The 16,662-nt window shown below is 36.7% G+C and overlaps 1 long non-coding RNA gene across 1 annotated transcript in view; it reads left to right on the top strand.

Moving 5' to 3' along the window:
- Positions 1-9,120, top strand: part of LOC129453419 (uncharacterized) — a 64,992-nt gene extending 55,872 nt beyond the window's left edge. The window contains exon 3 of the long non-coding RNA XR_012365699.1: positions 8,952-9,120. This is a non-coding gene — a long non-coding RNA (uncharacterized lncRNA). The remainder of the gene's footprint in view (positions 1-8,951) is intronic.
- The last annotated feature ends 7,542 nt before the right edge of the window (positions 9,121-16,662 follow it).

Below are 16,662 nucleotides of genomic sequence, written 5' to 3'. Positions count from 1 at the left end.
TTTTTTGGAAACGTTATTTTAAGGTAAAAAAACTCTTTAGTGTTGCTTTAATGTGCACATCTGTATGTAACTCTTGCTTGATTATCTTAATACTTTTTATTAGGATCATTTTCATTACACTATCACATCTCATTAGTATATTACGATGCACAAAATTTATATGAAATATATTATAATATTTTTTTTACAAATGAATCAATGGCCACTTCTCTAAACATTACATTAAAAAGCTGAAGTGTAATTTAAATGCCTCAGTCCGGCAGTCCCACCCCAAACTCGCACCATCAGCAAATGTTTTTGGCTTTGGTTTTTGACTTAAAGAAAACCACAAAGCCACAGTAGCCATGTTTCCATCAGCATGATTTTATGTGCATTTTGAAGAATCGCATCAAAAACAAGTTTTGGAAATCCCAAATTTCGATTAAAAATCCCTTAATTCGCAAAAAAAGTTTTTATGCTCGCTTGAGGTGGTTTTTGATTTATGCAAAAAAGAGTAAATGCGACAAAAGGGAGATGGAAACGGATTTGCCGAATTAATTCTGACGTAGCCAACAATAAACCCACGGGACTGACCGACTAGCTGTTTCCGCTGTTGTTGTATTTTCCATATATGGGGCTCGATGTCGTTGTTTACTGTTGGTTACTAGGTTACCAATACCACCGTCATTCGCTCGAACAACAATGGAAACGCGCCTAATTAGCATTTCTTTATTTTTCTTTTTGTTGCGAATTTCGAAAAGATTCGCTTCACGTTTGGATGGAAACCCAGCTAGTGTCTGCTTCAAATCAACCAACAGTGTCTTTTTATAACAAGCCTTCATATATAGCATATATTACAGTATATGTATATGTATATATATATGAGATAAGATAAATGATTTTCACATTGATGCATGTAGCACAATAGGTCATGGGTTTCTTTTTTTATAAATGTGGCAACAGCATGTTTGCGTACCTTGTCGATGGTTGCCGAGCAGGTGCCTATGTAAAGGTCCACTGAGAAATGGGACAATTGGATAATGGTGTTCATGTTAATGTACACACTAAAAGGAATGAGCTCTTATGCTTTTAGAAGTGTGTGCTCGTTCAGCGTGGGTGTGCACGTGCGTGTGTGTGTGTGTGTCGTACAATGTGCATCACGCCATCTTCCCCGTCGCTGGGACGACGTCGACCCATTAGCGCATTTACCTCGGTACAGCTTGAGGAATTTTCCCAGCGTGCACCTGAGGATGATGGGACCCCAGCAGGTGCTCTCGTACCAGTAAACTCCCCCGAATGAGTAAAGAGAGGAGGAAAGAGATGGCGTGTTTGAAATACAAACTCTCGGAAAGTAATTACGGCAGTATTTGCAAATTCACTCCATATTTCAGGTCACACGGTAGCTTTGGGGAACAGATGGAAATTTATTTGATTTTCAGCCACAATCTTTCCTTCCATCAAAGATCTGGAACATCACTCACATCCGTATTCAGATTGAAAATGATGAGCTTCACTAGGGTCGATGCTGATGTGCCGTCTGAATATGCAGAACAGATTGGAAGAGAGGGACTGATTATAAATAAATATTACATATTGGCCAGTTTCTCATACAGAATTCAATTGCATGGGATGACATGAGGATAAATAAATATTTTTATTGTTAAAAGATTACAATTAAGGATGCACCAATATATCGGCATATAACCGGTATCAGCAGATCTGTAATAAGTATAAAAAGTACATGAGAAGAGGGAGGGCGGTCAATTCTCTTAGTTTCAGTGTTAGTTAATTAAAGCAAGCATGCAGATAGGCTACCATGACAATTAAGTCTATGATGTCACTGTTTCTCTGTTGCATACACACTGTTACAATGACTCACATGTGTTAATGTGGGAGGAGTTGCACATGAAGTCAGCAACATCTCTATGCTTCATTACCCATCACATACACATCACATCTCTCTCTCTCTCTCTCTCTCTCTCTCTCTCATGCACATACTTAGAAGTAAACATTACTTTTATTATATACATGTTTGTGTCACTAGATAGGCTACTGCATTTATGGCCCTGCTTTTCTATTGGACAAAAAGTACATTTAGTATTATTTCTTTAGTGGACTTTGTTTACAATTCTCGTATTTTCCAGAATTTTCTCATCACAACACTGTACATGGGTATTTTATACATAGTTATTTTATTTACACCTCACCACCCTCATCTGCCCAGTGCAGATGTAGACGATGTACTGCCCTCTACTGTGTAGATACTGTATTCAAATACAGGGTTATGGTGGCAAACCTTGTTTTAACTTCACAGCAATGTATTGCATTTGCACTTTTGGGTCCGATTTAGCTTTGAAGAAATGCCCCAGAAATGCTAAAAATTATTTTTTAAGAAAAAATTCTTAGTATTTTTGTCTTGTTTTTAGTAAAAATATCTAAACATTCTTAAATTAAGATTCTTTTTCTTGATGAGCAAAACGACTCAAGAAAATAAGTGTAGTTTTTAGAACAAAAATATCAAATATAAGTGATTTTGTACATAAAACAAGCAAAAAAATCTGCCAATGGGGTAAGCAAAAAAATCTTGAACATTTTTCTTAAACACTAAATTCAAGAAAAAAATTAGCTTACCCCATTGGCAGATTTTTTTTCAGTTCACGTGCGCACTTGAAACTTTCGCGTATGCACGTGAAACTATCGCGTGCACACGTGATCACACAAAACTAAACGTTTCATGTGCGCACGCAAGCAAAAAATCTGCCAATGGGGTAAGCTAATTTTTCTTGAATTTTTCTTGAATTTAGTGTTTAAGAAAAATTTTCAAGATTTTTTGCTTACCCCACTGGCAGATTTTTTTTGCTTGTTTTATGCACAAAATAACTTAAATTGGATATTTTTGGACTTATTTTCTTGGGTCGTTTTGTACGGAGACCCTAAGGGGACATAAGCAAAAATTAAATAAAGTTTAGTTTCGCGTGCACACGTGAAACTATCGCATGCACACGTGAAACTATCGCGTGCACACGTGAAACTATCGCGTGCACACGTGAAACTATCGCGTGCACACGTGAAACTATCGCGTGCGCATGTGAACCTTTCGCTTTTACGTGCGCATGCGAAAGTTTTACATGAGCACACAAAACTAAACGTGATAGTTTCACGTGCGCATGCAAGCAAAAAAAATCTGCCAATAGGGTAAGCTAATTTTTCTTGAATTTTTCTTGAATTTAGTGTTTAAAAAAATGTTAAAGATTTTTTTGCTTACCCCATTGGCAGATTTTTTTTGCTTGTTTTATGCACAAAATCACTTAAATTTGATATTTTTGGTCTAAAAACTAGACTTATTTTCTTGGGTCGTTTTGTACGGAGCCCCTAAGGGGACATGGAGGAAAAATTAAATAACGTTTAGTTTCGCCTGCACACTTAAAACTATAGCGTGCGCACGTGAAACTTTCGCATATGTACGTGAAACTATCGTGTGCACACGTGAAACTATTGCGTGCGCACGTGAAACTTTCTATTTCATGTGCGCATGCGAAAGTTTCACGTGAGCACACAAAACTAAACGTGATAGTTTCACGTGCGCACGCAAGCAAAAAAAATCTGCCAATAGGGTAAGCTAATTTTTCTTGAATTTTTCTTGAATTTAGTGTTTGAGGAAAATGTTTAAGATTTTTTTGTTTACCCCATTAGCAAATTTTTTTGCTTGTTTTATGCGCAGAGTCACTTAAATTTGATATGTTTGGTCTAAAAACTGGACTTATTTTGTTGGATCGTTTTGTACGGAGCCCCTAAAGGGACATTAAGCAAAAATGAAATAAAGTTTAGTTTCGTGTGCACACGTGAAACTTTCGCATATGTACGTGAAACTATCGTGTGCACACGTGAAACTATTGCGTGCGCACGTGAAACTTTCTATTTCATGTGCGCATGCGAAAGTTTCAAGTGAGCACACAAAACTAAACGTGATAGTTTCACGTGCGCACGCAAGCAAAAAAAATCTGCCAATAGGGTAAGCTAATTTTTCTTGAATTTTTCTTGAATTTAGTGTTTGAAAAAAATGTTTAAGATTTTTTTGTTTACCCCATTGGCAGATTTTTTTGCTTGTTTTATGCACAAAATCACTTAAATTTGATATGTTTGGTCTAAAAACTGGACTTATTTTCTTGGGTCGTTTTGTACGGAGCCCCTAAAGGGACATTAAGCAAAAATGAAATAAAGTTTAGTTTCGTGTGCACACGTGAAACTTTCGCATATGTACGTGAAACTATCGTGTGCACACGTGAAACTATTGCGTGCGCACGTGAAACTTTCTATTTCATGTGCGCATGCGAAAGTTTCACGTGAGCACACAAAACTAAACGTGATAGTTTCACGTGCGCACGCAAGCAAAAAAAATCTGCCAATAGGGTAAGCTAATTTTTCTTGAATTTTTTTTGAATTTAGTGTTTTAAAAAAATGTTAAAGATTTTTTTGTTTACCCCATTGGCAGATTTTTTTCTTGTTTTATGCACAAAATCACTTAAATTTGATATTTTTGGTCTAAAAACTAGACTTATTTTCTTGGGTCATTTTGTACGGAGCCCCTAAAGGGACATTAAGCAAAAATGAAATAAAGTTTAGTTTCGTGTGCACACGTGAAACTTTCGCATATGTACGTGAAACTATCGTGTGCACACGTGAAACTATTGCGTGCGCACGTGAAACTTTCTATTTCATGTGCGCATGCGAAAGTTTCACGTGAGCACACAAAACTAAACGCGATAGTTTCACGTGCGCACACAAGCAAAAAATCTGCCAATGGGGTAAGCAAATTTTTCTTGAATTTTTCTTGAACTGTGTGTTTAAAAAAAAAGTTCACGATTTTTTGCTTACCCCATTGGCAGATTTTTTTTGCTTGTTTTATGCACAAAATTACTTACATTTGATATTTTTGCTCTAAAAACTAGACTTGTTTTGCTAGGTCATTTTGCACATAAAGAAAAAGCATCTTAATTTAAGAATTTTTAGATATTTTTATTGAAAACAAGACAAAATACTAAGAAAATATTTTCTTGAAAATCATTTTTTGCAGTGTAGGGGCTCCGTAGTTTTGCTCATCAAGAAAATGCATCATAATTTAAGAATTTTTTAATATTTTTACTAAAAAACAAAACAAAAATACTAAGATTTTTTTTCATGAAAATTATTTTTGCAGTGTATGTTTTTTATGATTTCTGAGTTGGGTGTGTAAGTCACCAAATCCAACCTTATATTATTTTAATCACTGTCTTGTTACCTAAAACATAACACCATTTTATGGAATATATATGTAGAATATTTCAATCTGCAGTCGATTAGTAAAGTTAGTGCCTTTTTGAACATTTGCTTAGAAAGATTCGGACGTGAGATCCAGACGCACCAGCGGGCGTCTGACCACAGCCTGACCTGGGACACTTATAATTTTCTGCTGGCTCCGAAGTATCCGTGTTTGATGGTCAACAATTCAATTTTATTTGTTTTAAGTTGATCAAACCAGCAGTATTTGGTGTCATGAATCTATTACTTGTTTCTTTTATTCATATTTAGGGTCTTTTTATGTTTTGGCGGAGGTAAAAGTTATTAAAACTATTTTATATACTATTGACTTTCCATTTAATCTTTATTACTGGACTTTGTTCTTGTCAGTACTACAACAAACATGTCAGCAACTCCTAGTAACTGATAGCTGGGATTGAAAACATTTTTACACAGCGGGGTTAGTTGTCACACAGTGTTACAATGAAGCTTCAGGTATACAATGATAATTAAAACAATGTAAATACTATTAATCATAATGATAACTGTTAATACAATATCAGGGGAAATAACTCACAATTATGATATTTTTTGTCTTAATTGTGCAGCCCTTTCAAAAAAATCAATTTCTATGCATTGATGCATAATAGATGAAGGATCATGGATGGATGAATGTGTGGATATCTATCTATTATAGGCAGATATATAAACAATATCCATCTTTAGTATATAGACAGAATTTTATTGAATTATTTGTGTTTAAACTAAAATTTTTAGTAGGTGTTAACAAACTTGTAAGCAAACTTTAAGTGTTCTTTGTAGCAGAGATGTGTATGCTGATTGCGTTAAAAAAATTATTAATCTAACTTAAATGTTTTTTAAATAATAGAGCCAAAGTCAAAAAGCGTTTCTCCTCTCTCCTCTATATGTTGTATTTTTATTCATTATGTAAATGTTTATTGCTTCCGTGAGTCAGACCCTCCTTCCTGGAATACAGCAATAAATAAGAAACACAATGATGTTTTAATGCAGAGACTCAGAGCCCACCTGCCATCTCAATACCCATTTCTACTTAGCAACTAAAGTGCAAAACAGATTCTGCTGTGACCATCTGTTGCCTTGTTTCTAAGCATGCTGAATGTGTAGTGAACACAGGCAAGATGTGGCAAGAGTACTAGATTGTAGAGACAACATCTTTACCGATAGAACCACACAACAATGCTGGGAAACATCTGAGATGAATAACTAAAAATCACTCATTATGAAATATAGACGTGGCTCACCGACAAATCAGGAACTGAAGTGACATTTAATTTACATAATAATTAAAAAACAGTGTATATATAGTATCCCCACATCTCTCTCTGTCTCTCTCTCAGTTGTCATTATTCATGTTGTGGGGTCAGACAGGACTCAAGACTGTCAAACATCTCTGCTTGACAATGTACACAATATGCGTACGAGTGGTATTTTCCCACAGCTAATGTAAACACATCTTAATGCTGGCTGTTTTACTCCACTCTCAGCAGTAATGATGTATTTTCACGAGCTTATCTGGATGTAGGCGTATATCAACATGTAAATGTGACCGTGTGCAGATCTCTCAGTTTACACTTATATGGTTACCATGTTTTCTTTTTTTTTTAGTTATGATGCCTTTACACATGTAAATATCTGCCTTTAGGGGGCGCCATCATCTGACACTCACCAACATGCAATCTAGGGATACTTAGCAATTTGCAATCAGACGTTCATCTGTAAGCATTTTGTTGTTTTATTATTTAGATTTATTAATGAATAAATTTATACCGAAGAGTCTAGTATTTTAGTTATTTTATTGCACCTTATGAAACGTATCACTTTTTGGGCACAGATATGTATTTCTTAATAAACCTAAAGGATGATTAGGAACACCTGTTCAATTTCTCATTAATGCAATTATCTAATCAACCAATCACATGGGAGTTGCTTCAATGCATTTAGGGGTGTGGTCCTGGTCCAGACAATCTCCTGAACTCCAAACTGAATGTCAGAATGGGAAAGAAAGGTGATTTAAGCAATTTTGATCGTGGCATGGTTGTTGGTGCCAGACGGGCCGGTCTGAGTATTTCACAATCTGCTCAGTTACTGGGATTTTCACGCACAACCATTTCTAGGGTTTACGAAGAATGGTGTGAAAAGGGAAAAACATCCAGTATGCGGCAGTCCTGTGGGCGAAAATGCTTGATGCTAGAGGTCAGAGGAGAATGAGCCGACTGATTCAAGCTGAACAACTTTGACTGAAATAACCAATCGTTACAACAGAGGTATGCAGCAAAGCATTTGTGAAGCCACAACACGCACAACCTTGAGGTCGATGGACTAAAAAGAGGCTACAATTTGCACAAGCTCACCAAAATTAGACAGTTGAAGAAAAAATTTTGCCTGGTCTGATGAGTCTCGATTTCTGTTCATTCAGATGGTAGAGAATGAGAAGATGGATCCATCATGCCTTGTTACCACTGTGCAGGCTGATGGTGGTGGTGTAATGGCGTGGGGGATGTTTTCTTGGTACAATTTAGGCCCCTTAGTGCCAATTGGGCATCATTTAAATGCCACGGCCTACCTGAGCATTGTTTCTGACCATGACCACCATGTACCCATCCTCTGATGGCTTCTTCCAGCAGGATAATGGACCATGTCACAAAGCTCGAATCATTTCAAATTGGTTTCTTGAACATGACAATGAGTTCACTGTACTAAAATGGCCCCCACAGTCACCAGATCTCGACCCAATAGAGCATCTTTGGGATGTGGTGGAACGGGAGCTTCGTGCCCTGGATGTGCATCCCACAAATCTCCATCAACTGCAAGATGCTATCCTATCAATATGGGCCAACATTTCTAAAGAATGCTTACAGCACCTTGTTGAATCAATGCCACGTAGAATTAAGGAAGATCTGACGGCGAAAGGGGGTCAAATACAGTATTAGTATGGTGTTCCTAATAATCTTTTAGGTGAGTGTATATATATATATATATATATATATATATATATATATATATATATATATATATATATATATATATATATATATATATATATATATATATATATATAAAAATCTAACCATCTATAGATATTTATAAGTCGCAATGAAAATTTAATGAAAAACTGTCATTTGTTTAGGAATATTGTGGAATTTTATTTTTTAACAAATGACTTACAAATGATTTTTTACAAAGCGACTTTAAGTTGGATTTGCCAATGGTAATGAATAAGACATAAACCCATAGTTATTACAAAAAACATTATTATTTTTGTACGGGTAGTCATATTTAAGGCCTTTAAAAGCCCCCAAAATATTATCACAAATGATAAGGGACGAGCTACACAACATTTGAAGAACACACACAGTGTTTGTTCTTCACTGAGTGCCACCAAAATGTCATTTATTTATTAAACACACGAGGGCGCCATTGAGCTTCAAACGTTTCACTCTTCAGTTCATCAGCATTTTCATATTTTACTTTAAAGCAGGGTGTGTCTGCTCCTCATATCAATATCTGTCATGTCCACATCAAACTCATTCCCTTTCAGCTCGTGTTTTTTTGTAAAATCACTTTTGGTGTGAGCGAGGATGTTTAACATCTCTGCTTATTCTCAGGGCAGAGGGTAAATAATATTTTGACTCTGTGTGTGTGTGTTTGTCTAGGATGTTGAGCTTGGCAGTTGGGGCGGTGTGGTCTTGGCGTGAAGATGCTCGCATGTTTATGTTAGAAGGTCAGAAAGCCACAATCCACAAATAACCACCAGAGACGGACTGGAATATACGTCTACCTCCACCTCTTAATGAACTCCTCCGATTACAAAACATCCACATTTATGCAATCCCGGCCAACATTAGATCTCTGAATTATTTTTGAGTCGAGAGCTGTTTACCAAAATGCACTGTGGAGATGCATTTAATATTAATCTACGCTTCCTGTTAAATATTTAAGCTTGAAACTGCCTATGGCAACCATAGTTTTCACCAAAATACCATACGTATTGGTGTTTGCTAAAGCAAGCATTATTTGAACGAACCCCTTAACCCAAACTGTTTGACTTTGACACACAATGTGTGCTACATAAATGACACCTCAATCTTGAATAAAGAGAGGTGTGCTGTTACTTATTAGACTTTTTGCCTGGCGGACAATTACATCTTATCTGCATTGAAAAGACCTGAGCCATATCTATATTTAAAGAAACAACCGCATTGCCAACTACCTCCAGCGAGTTTTGTACAGACAAGTATCATTTTCTTAAAAAAACGTAGATGTTTTTTCCTTAGTAAAATAGTTGTTTCTATTAATCTGTTGCCTGGCAGTCAGTGCAAAGATAAGGTCATTTCATTGTCGTTTTTGTTGAAAAGAACAAATATCAGCACATAATGCGAAGCCCCGCCCACATTCCAGCTGTCAATCAAAAGCTTCCAGTCAGTTTTTCCTCAAAGACATGTCCAACTCCATCGGCCTGGTTCTGTCAGACGATTATTTTAAAGTTCAGGCATTGAGACGTCTGGAGACAGGACACAGCGCTGGATATGTGACCTTCTCGAGTCTACCTGCTTAAACTGTGTCGTCTGTGTGAGAGAGAGGACGCCGGCTATTTTTATACGACTGCACATTTGCAAAGGAAATGGAGGGATAGGAAGGGCACAGAGTTGACACAAAGGCCTGTAAACTTACCCAAGCGACAGAGAGACCCAGACTAAGTTTATTTAGACTAAGTCGTGTTATAGTCACAAAAATTTGATTAATTTATTCGTGTCCGTGGCACGAAATCCAGCTTTTTTCGTGCCTTGGGCACGAATGTCTTTTTCGTGTCATTCGCATGAATTTCTATAAATAGTTTTTTTGTGTCTGTGGTACAACTTTAGTTAGAGAATAGTTTTAAAAGCAGAAGAAAAACATGTAGAAACCAATACATAAAACTACATCCAAACCTCAAATCTAACCCCAACCCTAAGCGACAATGAATAAAAAGTATGGAGAAAAACAATGAGAAAACAATACATAAAATGACACGAAAAAGAAAGTCGTGCCACGGACACGAAAAACTATTTATAAAAAAAGACAGACACGAGTGTGACACACAAAAGACATTCATGCTCAAGGCACGAAAAAAGCTGAATTTCATGCCATGTACACGAATAAATTAATCAAATTTTTCGTGATTATAACACGACTTGCTTGTGAGATCATGTTGGTTTTGGGGGCCTGAAAATGAAAACTTTTATAGTCAAATTTCTATAAAGAGTTTTTCGTGTCCGTGGCACGACTGTCTTTTTCGTGTCATTTTATGTTTTGTTTTCTCATTTTTTTATTATTATTTTTTAATCTTTGTCGCTTGGAGTTTGGGTTAGGATGTACTATTATGTATTGGTTTCTACAAGTTTTTTTAAAAACTATTCTCGCCTGGAGTTGGGGTTTGGGTTAGGATATCTAAAAATGCAACAGAAAGTGATTCTAACCCCAACCGCAAGCGACAATGGTAAGAAAATATAAAAAAAAAACGATAAGAAAACAATACATTATGAATCGAAAAAGAACGTCATGCCACAGACACGAAAAACTATTTATAGAAATTTGTGCAAGAAAACGAAAAATAAATTTATGCTCAAGGCACAAAAAAAGCTGAATTTCGTTCCATGGACACAAATAAATTAATAAAATTTTTCGTGACTATAACACGACTTGGTGTGAGATCATGTTGATTTTGCGGGGCCTGAAAATGCAAACTTTTATCGTCAAATTTCTAAAAAATAGTTTTTTGTCCATGGAACGACTTTCTTTTTTGTGTCATCTTATGTTGGTTTTTTTCATAGTTTTTTCTTAGTTTCTTAACATTGTCGCTTGGGGTTTGGGGTTTGGGTTAGGATATTTAAAAAAGTAACAGAAAGTGATTCTAACCCAAACTACAAAATAGAAAAAAACTATGAGAAAACAATACACAAAGGAAACAAAAAGGAAAGTTGTGACACGGACATGAAAAACTATTTATAGAAATTTGTGCGACTGACACGAAAAAGACATTCATGCTCAAGGCACGAAAAAAGCTAAATTTCGTGCCATGGACACGAATAAATTAATCACATTTTTCGTGACTATAACAGGACTTGCTGTGAGATCATGTTGGTTTTGGGGGCCTGAAAATGCAAACTTTTATAGTCAAATTTCTATAAATAGTTTTTCGTGTCCGTGGCACAACTATCTTTTTCGTGTCATTTTATGTTTTGTTTTCTCGTTTTTTTCTTCTTATTTTTTAATCTTTGTCGCTTGGAGTTTGGGTTAGATTTGGGGTTTGGGTTAGGATGTATTTTTATGTATTGGTTTCTACATTTTTATTTCAAAACTATTCTCACCTGGAGTTGGGGTTTGGATATCTAAAAATGTAACAGAAAGTGATTTTAACCCCAAACGCAAGCCACAATGGTAAGAAAAAGTTAAAAAAATATAAGAAAACAATAAATAAAATAAAATGAAAAAGAAAGTCGTGCCACGGACACGAAAAACTATTTATAGAAATTCCTGCGACTGACACAAAAAAACCATTTGTGCCCAAGGCACGAAATAAAGCTGAATTTCGTGCCATGGACACAAATAAATTAATCACATTTTTTCGTGACTATAACACAACTTGCTGTGAGATCATGTTGGTTTTGGGGGCCTGAATATGCAAACTTTTATAGTCAAATTTCTATAAATAGTTTTTCGTGTCTATGGCACGACTTTCTTTCTAATGTCATTTATCTAAAGCCCAGTCCTGGCTTTAGCTAAGCCTTGTGTCTGTAACACCAGGCCTTAATGTTTTACTTTAAAACTCCTTCATCATCCTTCGATAAAAATTCATAAATTTTTGCTAACCGCCTCTACACCGCCCCCTCTGGTGTGATGTTAAGAATGCAACGTATCTGGCCCGAACCTACACAGACAGAAATAACCTTTGCCTACCTAGCTCACACCTACAAATACGGTAAGAAACCCACACACAGGGCCCGAGCTGTTTCTGGACCGTACCCAAATCTCTCCCAGTGGCCAGCTTTCTGCTCGGGTGTGTCCACTCGCCTCGGGACGGCACAGAATAGTCTATTGTTAACCTCAGAAGACACAAAAATTTTGAACAATTCGACACACACGAGCTCACTCACCCTGACGTAAATGACGCTCGTATGTGTGTAGATGTGTGTGTGGCAGGAAAGATTGGTAATGGAAGGCTACAGTGGGTAAAATATATCTCATTGTTATCAGTTCTCAACAAGCCTTTGTTCTGCCGACCATCCCCTTTTCTTTCTCCTCACATCTAAATTGTGCATGATTTGATAGTGTTACAGATATATTCAAGTGGGTCCGTTTATCTTTCGGTATATAAAAGTGGACTGTGCCGCTTGTAGATCACGCATAGAAAGTAAAAACTTTAAAGGCATTGTATTGTTTGCTTTGTGTCTGTCGTCGTTTGATTCGTACTGTACGTCTTTCAGCATTTGTGCAAAGTCAACATCAAAGCCGTCTTTGAGCCTGCAGAGCTGAGCCACGGGCGACACACACACGAACACTTTGAAGTCAAGCCGGGTAACTTGCTGATTCGCCGTTGACTACTGATCTCAGCATATCCTGTCTGTTATTCACATATAAACATTCAGGCCTGATGTTTGACCTCCTGATGGGCTTGAAGGACATCCATTAATCCCTCCATATGTCCACACAGAAGCTTTCAGAGGGTTGGGTCCTGTTGGATTTTTCAGTGAAATTGTGTAATCACTTTCAACTAATTATCTTCATCAGTTTATTAACTCATTCCCCGCCAGTCTTTTTGTTTAAGTTCCCCGCCAGCATTTTTTTGTGATTTTTACAAAAGTTTCACAAAATATCTTCCAGGAAAATTTTATTCTATAAATATATAAACATACAAATATATCAAATGAAAGAACAGACTACAGCCCGACCGATAAAGGATTTTGAAGCCCGATACCGATACAAATGTTTGTTGGTTTTAAAATCTGATATTCCGATATATCGGCCGATATTTTTTCCAAAACTCGCTTAACCGCTGTTCTCTCTGCCCGACTCTGGCTGGATCAGCACGTTGGAGGATGTGTGACGCGTTATACACGAGTGTTGCCAACAGGGAGGTTGTAAAGTGCCCTCTAGTGGACAAACTATACAACGGCAACACTCATGACATGGTTGAAGGCCGTTTTGTCCGATTTTTTTTTAATATTCATTTATCGGCCATTATGAATGCCGATACCGATAGTTTGGAAAATGCCAAATATCGGCCTGCCGATATATCGGTTGGGCTCCGATATATCGGTCGGGATTCAGAACGATTATCAAAACATACACTGAGTTTACAAAGTTGTTGAATTAGCTGATGCTTCAGTAAAATCAGTAAAATTAGCCATCTAGTGGATAATAGCGGAATTGCAGATTACCGTAAAACCTGTCAGGAAAGCGTCATTGGCAGGGAAATGTTTTCTCTTAATTGACGAGATAACTCGTCAATGGCGGGGAAAGAGTTAATGCAAAAATCATGCATTCACAATGTAAAAAATGAGGCAATGAATAATTCATAACAACATACAGCCTTTTTGAATTTGAAGTTGTTATGTTGTAGGTCATCAGGTCTTTAAATTAGTTAAATAAAACCTTAGATGAACATCTACATTTATTTTATGTCATTATTTCTTAAAAAAAATATGTTGTTCATCTAAGCTAAAGACCAGGGATCTCATTTATAAAACTGTGCGTAGGATCCTTACTAAAAGTCTACGTACGCACAAAAGCCAAAAATGGCATATAAAGACTTATAAAACAAAACAATGTTCCCATAAATCACAGATCACCTGCAAGTGTGCGTACATGAATCATCCTAATATCGCACCCTGCAAGCCCATTCTACCATCAAGTTTGTTTTTTATAAATCACAACCTTTGCGTGGGAACTGGCACGCTTTATAAATGAGGCCCCAGGTGTTTTTTTATTTATAGATCATGATACATAAAACCAAAGAATGCAGTGACTCACATTATACCGTATGCTTTTTCTTTATTTTTATGTAATAAGGAAAACATTGTTCTTCTCCCTTTATTTATTAAAAATAAAAGTGGCAACGTTTCGATTAAAAGATCTTTATCAGGATCTTTTTCTTAATTTTTACGCATCAAAATAATGTATTTTTATGTAAAAACTTTCCATTTATTTATAACTTAAAAATTATATACGTATACATAATAATGCCTGTATTATTAAAATAAATGAAACTTTTAAAAATACCATTAAAACTCATTCTATTATTTATTTATACCTTATGTTGTAAAAGCTCATTATTATTTGGTGTGATTCACTGATTGATTTGCGCAGTGCAACATGAAGTCGAATACACCTTTTTTATACCATTTTAGGGGATTATGCACTTTTTACAGTGTAGCTCGATCACAACATCCAAGACATTACTTTCTTTTTTTTGTATATATATGTTAGCTTAGCGTAGCGTAGCAGAGGTTCTACCAGGAAACTCGAATGTTACGTCATTCATTTCACAAGGCGCAATCAATCACCCTGAGAGTATATAAGGCTTGTACTCATCTGTCTTTGCGTTCGCAGATACTGATGCCAGCATTTACAAGCTCGATGTTCAGTGCATATGTACACTAAAGCGTTGTTACCTGTAAACACGCCGATTCAAATGATGAGTGATTTTATCGGGCATTCGAACTGTTTTCCTGGGATTTTCTCATCTCGTTTCGTTTCACCTGCACCATCGCGAGGAGCTCTCACAGAAGGTTAAAGACTTAAAAAGGGAAGTCTTCAAGCTTCCTTAAAAGTGTGTCACCCTGCAGTACACAGGGAAGGATACCACCGGCCGTTTCTTTTATGAACAGTGCAAGAACATTTGGATGATCTGTAAAGTGTAACCATAATATTAATTGACTGTCGCACACTCTGAACGCCCGCAGCAGATGTCACTAATCATTATTGATTGGCGAAGCGCTGCACCTGCACGCTGGGAGTCGCCGTGCCGGCTTTGGAGGGAATGCTGAAGTTTGTTTTCTCCCTCATCACAGGATCTTTGTCTTTCATCTACAATACCAAATGCTCCGCTTATTATTGGTTTTAAACTGTACGCGAATGTTTTGTGAAGCAAAGACATGGAATCGACTTGGATGAAGAGACTATTGCTCGCGAAATTTCACACATTAAATTCCGCGTGTATGCAATGCATGACATGCTGCAAACAGGCAAATGACGCGGTCTAATGTTCGCGTGTTTCATTGGAATAAGGAATGCGCAAAGTATACGAGCTTCATCTGAACTGTCCCTTTCAGTGTTTCCCTAAAACATCAATAATATAAGGTACTATTTATTCATGTAACAGGTCTTGCAACGTCCTATTCCTGCTACGGTACTACAATGCAAGTTGCTTAATGCCTAACAGTATTCATGCAAACTGTTCATATCAAATGCAAATATTCACGTTAGATCTTCACTCACCTGACCCTAATTACAGACTTTAAGGATACGGGGATACGCTATTTTACGAACTTTAAATCTTATGGTAGGATACACCATTAATATATCATTGGAGAATAAATCCTGGTCATACAGCGTAAAGTTTTCAAGCACACATTTTGTTGCTGAGCAAATCGTAAGTGTGTGTGTGGTCGAATGGCAACAGTAATGCATATTGTCAATTTTGAGCACGGGGTTCAGCATAAATGTTTCCATCTAAAGCTTTGTGTTTTAAGATCTTCAGTTATGCACATGTATTAAGTACGAGAATGCATCAACTTTTAACTGTACTTTTCAAATGAGACTTTATTCCAGATCTCAGTCAACTTCTTATCCGAGCTCTATGTATTTGGATTATCTTCTCCTAAGGTAAGCTCTCTTATTCATTATGCTGGATTGGCTGATAGTGCACAGTACATGCTTTTACAACCGAAAGATAGCAATGACTATGTCTTACAGCGCAATATGGAGACGGAGCGATGTTGTGTGGTGTCTTTAATACAATTACGTGCTTTGGTGTTATTCCTGAGGGCTTGCCGTTGTTTTGATCGGTGTGCATTATGTGGATGTCTCAACAAAGTTGAGCCTGTAAACCCTCATGTCGAGTTTGTTTGTATGCAGTAGACCTCACTTAAAGTTGAAAAACGCGCGCCTTGCCTCTTCAAGAATACAACAGGATGCATCAGTTTAAACCATTAAGTGCATTGTGCTTTATTGGCGACGCAGGCACACAGAATATGCGTATGGGTAGGCTACAGCGGATGTCTGATACTGGTTTGAAGATGTAATGTGACTGCTAGCTTTAAATCACATCACGTAATTCCTATTTAAAGTGCTGTTGAACGTTGGCATCATATGTTTCGCCCGAAA

The sequence above is a fragment of the Misgurnus anguillicaudatus genome, chromosome 23 (assembly GCF_027580225.2).
Source record: "Misgurnus anguillicaudatus chromosome 23, ASM2758022v2, whole genome shotgun sequence".
Lineage (NCBI taxonomy): Eukaryota > Metazoa > Chordata > Actinopteri > Cypriniformes > Cobitidae > Misgurnus > Misgurnus anguillicaudatus.
This window is presented reverse-complemented; position numbering and strand designations above follow the sequence as displayed.